General features: G+C 39.6%; 1 protein-coding gene across 1 annotated transcript in view; it reads left to right on the forward strand.

The window, feature by feature from the left end:
- PARP8 (poly(ADP-ribose) polymerase family member 8) overlaps positions 1-7,048 on the forward strand; it is a 179,539-nt gene that overhangs the window by 10,676 nt on the left and 161,815 nt on the right. The window lies entirely within an intron of this gene.

Below are 7,048 nucleotides of genomic sequence, written 5' to 3' on the forward strand. Positions count from 1 at the left end.
TTTCTTTCTTTCTTTCTTTCTTTCTTTCTTTCTTTCTTTCTTTCTTTTTTATAAATTACATCTAGAAATCAATGAAAGTATTTTATACAATTTCCACCCAGTGACCAAATGAGAAATTTACTGAAGGGGTTTTAAAATCTTTCTCAGAGTTTTTCCAGCATTAGTCAGGAAGCAAAGCAGACTCTTTTAATTTTTCAGACAGCGTCAGCCATTAAACTTTAGGAAGTCGCCTTACTTTCGGTAACGCATGAATGGAGAATGAAGCCAGTGCTTTAAAGTGTACTCCTGTGGACTCAGGGCCAGGTGTATATTTTAAATGATGCATGTTAACAGTAGACCCATTCTTACATGAATAGTCCATAGCTGTGGTGATTCAGGGAAGCCAGTGGAACCTGACAGATACTGGGAATCCAGTAAATTCTAGGTTTTTCGTTTGAAGTCAGTGCGTAGAATCTCAACTGAGTGAATTCATGGTTGTGATAATACGTTTGTCAGTCTGTATGTTTCTGTGGCATTGATCTACTTAAGAACAAAGTCTTAGATATTGTTATGGTGAAGCTCTAAGCAGGATGTTAAGATCCACTTCATAAGGTAGAAGCTGGTGCTGTCATCATTTCTCATTAAAATGCACCACAGCTAGATCTGAAAAAAAAAAAAAAAAAAAGGCCCTCTAGCTGTCAAGCAGTCATCACTTTATTATCACCACAGAATTTGATATGATTTCTCTAGGGAATGGTCAAATTCATTTTTAGTTAGCTAGGAAAAAAGTTTGAATAATTCACTGTGAGCCAGAATCTTTCCTGGTTCTTTTTGGAGCAGTCCATCCTCATGGGAAAACCAGCCTAGAATGGTGATTTAATTAATTCAATTAATATGAGAACTGCATATTCTTGGCTGAATGTGACGCCCAAATGATAAAATTTGGACCAAGAAAGATTTTACTTTATTTTATTTTTTGAAAAAGTTTATTTATTTATCTTGAGAGAGACAGAACACAAGTAGGGAGGGGCAGAAAGAGAGGAGGACAGAGGATCTGAAGCGGGTTCTGTGCTGACAGCAGAGAGCCCAATGCAGGGCTCGAGCTCACCAACGTGAGATCGTGACCTGAGCCAAAGTCGGCCACTTAACCAATTGAGCCACCCAGGCACCCCAACCAAGAAAGAGTTTAAACTTCATTTTTTAAAAATCATACTAGTTTGGTTTTCTTTTTAAAATGAAGTATAATTGACATATAGCATCGTATTAGCTTCAGGTGTACAGCATAATGATTCGATATTTGCATGTAGTATGGAATGATCACCACAATATGCCTGATGAACATCTGTCACCACATGTAGTTACAAAATTTTCTTTCTTGTGAGAAGGACTTTTAAGATCTACTCTCCTAGCAACTTTTAAATATGCAATACAGTGTTATTAACTGTAGTCACCATGCTGTATATTATGTCCCCACGACTTAATCAGAACTAGAAATTTGTACCTTTTGATCCCCTTCACCCATTTCTTTTATCCCCATCCCCATTTTGATTTAATATGAGCTTTCTGTGTTGACTTCCTATGTCATTGATTTAAAATTTCCAGTGTTCTCGGGGCGCCTGGGTGGTTCAGTCGGTTAAGTGTCCGACTTTGGCTCAGGTCATGATCTCACGGTTTGTAAGTTTGAGCTCTGCGTTGGGCTCTGCACTGACATCTTGGAGCCCGGATGGACCCTGCTTCAGATTCTGTGTCTTCCCCCCTCTCTGACCCTCCCATGTTGATGCTCTGTCTCTCTCTGTCTCTCGATAATAAGTAAACGTTTAAAAAAAAAGTTAAATTTCCAGTATTCTCAATTCTTGATGTCCAACATCCATGAAATCCTTTCCAGCTGTAGGTAATTGGCATGGAAAAATCTACTTAGGGCAGGAGTTTTGCAGAAGCTTTTTTTTAAAACAAAAGTGTGACATTTCCTGTCTTTGGGGTACATTCTCGGAAATGTTACATTTCAGACCACTTTTAAATGAAGATACAGGTACTTACCATTACATACCTATTAGAATGGCCAAAATTCAGAACAGTGAAAACACCAGATGCTGGTGAAGATGTGAAGCAACAGGAAGCCTTGATTCATTGACAGTGGAAATGCAGAATTGTCCTGTCATTAGAAGACATTTTGTCAGGGGTGCCTGGGTGGCTCAAGTTAGTTAAGCATCCAACTCTTGACTTCAGTTCAGGCCATGATCTCTTGGTTTATGAGTTCGAGCCCTGTCTCGGGCTCTGTGCTGACAGCTCAGGGCCTGGAGCCTGCTTCGGATTCTGTGACTCCCTCTCTCTCTGCCCCTCCCGAGTTCGTGCTCTGGCTCTCAAAAATAAATAGCCATTAAAAATAATAATAATAAAGGGCACCTGGGTGGCGCAGTCGGTTAAGCGTCCGACTTCAGCCAGGTCACGATCTCGTGGTCCGTGAGTTCGAGCCCCGCGTCGGGCTCTGGGCTGATGGCTCAGAGCCTGGAGCCTGTTTCCGATTCTGTGTCTCCCTCTCTCTCTGCCCCTCCCCCGTTCATGCTCTGTCTCTCCCTGTCCCAAAAATAAATAAACGTTGAAAAAAAAATTAAAAAAAAATAATAATAATAAAAAGAAGACAGTTGGGCAGTTTCTTACAAGAATAAAGATGTTCTTACCACAGTGTCCAGTAGTCACACTCCTCTGTATTTACCCAAAGGGGTTGAAAACTTAAGTTTACACAAAACCCTCACATGGATATTTATAGCAGCTTTATTCAAAACTGCCAAAACCCGGAAGCATCTAAGGTGTCCTTCAGTTGGTGAATGGATAAATCAACTGTGATACATATAGACAATGGAATATTATTTAGCACTAAAAAGGAATGAGCTATCAAGCCTTGACAAGACATGGAGGAAATAATTCCTATGACTAAGTGAACAAGACCAGTCTGAAAGGCTGCATATTGTATGATTCCATCTAAATGACATGCTTGAAAAGGCAAAAATATGGAGACAGTGAAAATATCAGCGGTTGCCAGGGGTTACAGGAAATAATGAATAGGCGGAACAGAGAGTGTTTTTAGGGCACGAAAAATAACAATGGTGCATACATGTCATTATACATTTTTACAAATGCATAGAATGTACAACACCAAGAGTGAGCCCAAGGGTAAACTATGGACTCTTAGTGATAATGATCTGTCACTGTGGGTTCATCGTTAGTAACAAATGTACCACTCTGGTGGGGGCTGTTGATCATGGGGGAGGCTCTGCATATGGGGGATAGAGGGTATATGGGAAATCTCTGTACAATTTGCTCAATTGTGCTGTCTCCAAACTGCTCTAAAAATGAAAGTCTATTAAATAGCCAGAAAAAAAAAAAAGTCAGGTGCTTGCCAAGACTTTTTCAACTTCTAAATAAGGATTCTGATCTGTAGAAAGTTTAAGAACTTCTTTTTACATGATACAGGCATGTAAATTTGAATTAGGAAAATATAAAATTAATGATTTTTATTAAATAAAAGTGCCTTGGCATAAAACTAAAATGCATAGCCTATATTATGGATTTAGTATGCAGCTAATTACATAGCAGACAGTCACCATTTTAAATTATGTTTCTATCAGTTTTTTCTAAGTATACCAAGCAATAAATAATCAGTATTCCAAGAAATACTAACACCTGTTACAGAAATTCTATGCCTGTTAATTTTTTAGTTGCCGTAGAAATACATAATGCCGGTGAACTTTTCAAATAAAATCAAGTAGGAGTTGGTGCCATCAGATATTTCTGTGGCTGAATACTGAGCGTAAACACAAAACATATTTGAAATGTGTATGTTGTTGTCTCTCCTGCACACATGATGCACGGATGCCCCCACAGACATTTGTGTGCACATACCTGCAACACGTTGAAGTTACAATGCGTTTTACGTTTTCCTCCTAAACATGCAAAAATAACCTAAACTGCATTTGCAGACATTAAGAAAATAATAATATACCTATTTCTTTCTCCCTAACCACCTCCCCACCCACAACATGCACATACACTGCACAGGCACACAGTTCTCAAAGATAGAAAGTAATGAGAACTTCATTGCACTGGAAAGTTTTTGTGGGCAGGAGGAGTAGGCAGGTGAGGGACACCTCATAGTTTAAAAAACTAATGATTATGGCTTTTAGAACCACCACAGATATACATACAATTCTTGTAAGTCCAGCTTTAAATTGGACCATGTTTACAGATTAATTGTAGTCTAAATATTTTTCAGGGTTTATGAAATTGCATTTTATAGTTTCCAAAGGAAATATTTCCAGTGTTGGTTGAGTTATAAGATTATTATTTTTTTAAATGTTTATTTTTGAGAGAGAGAGAGAGAGAGACAGTGCACGAGCTGGGGAGGGGCAGAGAGAGACAGCTGAGATCCTGATGTGGGGGCTCGAACTCATGAACCGTGAGATCACAACCTGAGTCGAAGTTGATGCATAACCGACTGAGCCACCCAGGCACCCCAAAGTTATAAGATTATTTTAAACATTCTTTGTAACTCCTAACATTACAGTGCAGTATAACAGAATGGACAGATTGATTTGGTTTCCTTTTAAATAACCAAATGACTTAACCTCTTTGAAAAGTCTTGATTTTATCATCTGTGAGATGGCGATAATATTGCAAGGTTTTCAGGATTGAACTTGATAACATGCTTGGGTCCTGAAGACTACTGTCAGGCTCAGTGGTTTGCTAGAAGGAATCACAGGGCTCAGAAAGCTGTTATACTCACAGTTATAGTTTATTATAGCAAAAGGGTACAGAATAAAATCACCAAATGGCAAAGGCTCATCGGGCAAAGTCCAGGAGACGGGCACAAGTTTGCAGGTGTCTTGTCAGTAGAGTCCTATGGACACACTTAATTTTCCCAGCAGTGATGTGGGACAGCACAGGCAAAGTGTTGCCAACCAGGGAAGCTCACCTGAGCCTGGGTGTTCAGGGTTTTTATGAGGGATCAGTTACAAAGGCATGTTGCACCTTTATGAATTGACCTCAGCTACTCAGAATCCAGCCTCCCAGAGCAAAAATGGTTTCACCATACATCATATTTGTTAGCATAAACTGTCTGAGCAAAGTGGTATTGCATGGCCCAAGACTTAGGGCATACGGAAGCACTCTTACCAGGCAGAATATTCTAAGGGCTCAGAGCTTATTTCCTTGGAACTGGCCCAGGGCCAGTCTTGAAGACAGGCCTTTCTTGGGAATGTGCAGGCTTTGAGCAACCAAGGCTTGCATTAACCCTTTCCTGCACATACGCTGATGTGTCCAGCTCAGCACCTGTCAGAGCAGGCAGTACTTGATATCATTAGTTAAGCACTAGCCCAATTCCTGGAACCAGGACCTCAGGAGCAGGCAGAGTAAGGAAAAAAAAAATTGCCCCCCCTTTTTTGGTAGGACAACTGCTCTGACTGGTTTGGAAATATAAAATTTTCTCCATTTCTCTACTATCATTGAATAACAATTTCTAATAAAAATTACATTAAATGTACATAAAAGTAAAAAATAGCAATAGCATATGTTTATTTTTATAATTGCACGCTATTTTTTTTCCCAATAAATAACAAAGTATATGTTCACTTGTATAATTGTGTGCTGGGTTTTTTGTTTTTGTTTTTTTTTCAGTGTCACAAAGTCCAAGGCTAAACTTTTATCATTTTTAGAATCTAAAGGTTCTCCAGACTCACTTTTGGCCATTATCAGGTCACCACAGCATTCAGTGATAATGCTTTTCCTCTCCACTAGTCTAGATTCCTGATCTTCACCTACAGTTCTAGAATAGTTAGGATTTTTATTTATTTATTTATTTATTTATTTTGAGAGAGAGAGAGAGAGAGAGCGCACGTGTGTGTACATTCACAAGCAGGGGAGGGGCAGAGAGTGGGAGAAGGAGAGAATCCCAAGTAGAGAATCCACACTTGGTGCTGAGCCCAACTCGGGGCTCGATCCCACGACTGAGATCATGACCTGAGCTGAAATCAACCGTCAGACGCTTAGCTGACTGAGCCACCCAGGTGCCCCTAGAATAGTTAGGATTTTTTATCTAACCTGAAAAATTTTAGGTTTTTGTTTGTATTCCTTGTTTGCTTACCCTTGTATTTTTTTTTTTTCCATTCTTTACCTAAGTTGTGTAATACTGGAGATTAAGTAGTTTCTCTGGAAAGGCAGCTGAAATGTGTTTTAGGGCCACCACAAGAGCCTTTGTCTTGCAGGTACCTTGCAGTGTTCCAGTCTCCCTGATCCTTAGGAAGTCAGGGTATATTCTGATACATGCAGCAGTTTCTGCTGACTTTTCTTGCATTTCCTGACATGTAACAACCGTCTCTGTAGGGAAAAACCTTTTTCTGTTGTTGCTGTCGTTTTCATAGGGAAAAACTTTTGATTTCACGGCTGCGTCATCGCTTTGTCCAATAGGCAAGTGGTGGTTCCAGGGCCGAGTGACACAGGGTAACCATGAGATGAAGTGCAAGTGCAATAGTCTGTTGAGGGTCAAGCTCTCACTTTTGCTGATGCTGGCAGATAAATGTCACAACTTCCTCCTACACAGCAGTTAGCTAAAAAGTTTCTTTCAATGTATGTATGTATGTATGTATACGTAAGTGAAAAGAATGAATTTTGTTATCAAGAAATAACTGAACAAAGGCTCACTAAACAACTGATATGGGATAAACAGATCCTAATTCTTGCTTCTAAGTTACTGTCACGTTTTTGTCCCAAGCAAATTTCTCATTTATTCCATGGAAAGGGTAAATGAGAAGCTGTTGGAAGGAAAAGGTGGCTAAAGCAACTTTATACACTGGATTGCCTCAACATTTACATTTTTTTAAATGTGTATTTATTCATTTATTTTTTTTTTAATTTTTTTTTTAACGTTTATTTATTTTTGAGACAGAGAGAGACAGAGCATGAACGGGGGAGGGTCAGAGAGAGAGGGAGACACAGAATTTGAAACAGGCTCCAGGCTCTGAGCAGTCAGCACAGAGCCCGACGCGGGGCTGGAACTCACATACCGCGAGATCGTGAC

The sequence above is a fragment of the Herpailurus yagouaroundi genome, unplaced genomic scaffold, assembly GCF_014898765.1.
Source record: "Herpailurus yagouaroundi ecotype Mexico unplaced genomic scaffold, PumYag 29, whole genome shotgun sequence".
NCBI lineage: Eukaryota > Metazoa > Chordata > Mammalia > Carnivora > Felidae > Herpailurus > Herpailurus yagouaroundi.